Here is a 1809-nt window from a genome sequence, read left to right on the forward strand (position 1 = left end):
TCTATATAGTGTCCTAACTCAAAATTTTTCATACACTTTTTCAGGATTTTCGGAATATTAAAAATATCACTTGATCGACCTTTAAAATCCTATTAATTTGCTCAAGAACGTTTTAGTCTAGTTTCATTATTTTTTAAGTTATGACCCGAAAAGCAAAAAAAATAGGCAGGAGCAACTTTAAACCCATTTTACTCGACAATTTGTTTTTTGGACTTATGACGCTATTTGAGCGGAGGTGCGACATATGATGCAACCAGCAGATGTTAGCGTTTTTAAACCACTAAAATCTGAATGGGTGAAAACCGTACATGATTGGTGTTCACAACCACAAAATGCTAATACTGTATTAACTAAATCTTCATTTTGTCCATTGCTTAAAAAAGTACTTAGTAAAGAATCTCTGAAAGAAGCCATCAAAAACGGATTCTGTAAGTGTGGCCTTTTTCTATTTGATCCAAATGCATATTATTCTAAATGCGTGCAAAATATTTTAGAGAATAAGAATGCGTCAAAAGTTATAAAGCATTTGGGCAATAATTTGAACGCAAAAGGTGTTGATGTGAATGTTGTACTCGAAATTGTTGAAAATGCGAAACTAATTGAAGGATTAAACAATTCAGTATGCAGTAATACTACAGAGAGAATATTTGAAGATAATGAACAAAACCTAGAAAGAACAGAACCTTGATTGACACTAACGAATGCCAATCCTATTATCAAAGAAATTGAAAAAAGTGGAGCCAAAGAAGAATTATACCAAAAAAAGACTGAAATAGAGAGCGATAGGACTAGGATAGACAATAAAGAAGATGATAAAAGCAGAATGAATACATCACAATCCGAAATACTACATACTGATACTAGTACTTTAAATAATCTAGCACTTGACGATCTCACTTTTCAAAATAACAATTTATTGGACGATGATATTCATGTAAGTACATTCGAAGTCAGTGATAATTTAATATTAGTACCTATCAGAGACAATTCTCCGATCTCAAAAAGTGAGCCGACGTGTCATCAAAAACCTAAGACTGATTCTGTGCTACAAATTTGGTCGCCGAAAGTATCACCTTTTGTTCGAAAGCATCTCGTTATGGGTACTTCTCTGATTTTGTGCAAATCACATGTCCGTGAATATTTTGGCGAATCTAAACATCCTAATAGCCCACCAATATTTTTTATCTATAATTGGGTAGCCTTACTTTTAATGGCAAGAAGAATTAAAATTAATCATGACGATTTAATGACTCAAAATAATATTTTAGTACCTTAAATTTCATTACCTTCGGTGTCTTTGTTGTGGCGAGTTAGAATAACATTTTTATTTAATTATTCATAGAGGTTTATGCTGCGAATTTTTACTTGAGGAACCTCAAGCACATCATAAGGAAATGAATTATGATTTTGCAAGATATAATATTGTTATTATTTGAATGCATTGTGATAAAAGCAATTTGTCGTAAAAAAATATTACATTACCTTCAGCCTATCTTGAAATATCAAACAGCGTGCTGTATATTACATCGTCCCTGGATCGAGTACCCCTTCCCGCCTCCGCACTTGCCGATCAGTCGGCCAGCAACAACAGACGGGGCAGGACGTGCGCTATTTTTTTCGCGACCGTTAAAAAAGTTCGACAACTACGCGCTTCAACCAATTTCTGTTTCATTACATTCAGCAAATTTTTGACGTAAGTAATTGTTTTTTTTTTCATACTTTTAGTCTTAAGAGCATTTCTCAAAAAAAATGTACTTTCTATCTTAATCTCTGTCCCACATTTTAAAATATTTTTTCCTACATATAAAA

Source organism: Zerene cesonia, chromosome 27 (assembly GCF_012273895.1).
Source record: "Zerene cesonia ecotype Mississippi chromosome 27, Zerene_cesonia_1.1, whole genome shotgun sequence".
Taxonomy (NCBI): domain Eukaryota; kingdom Metazoa; phylum Arthropoda; class Insecta; order Lepidoptera; family Pieridae; genus Zerene; species Zerene cesonia.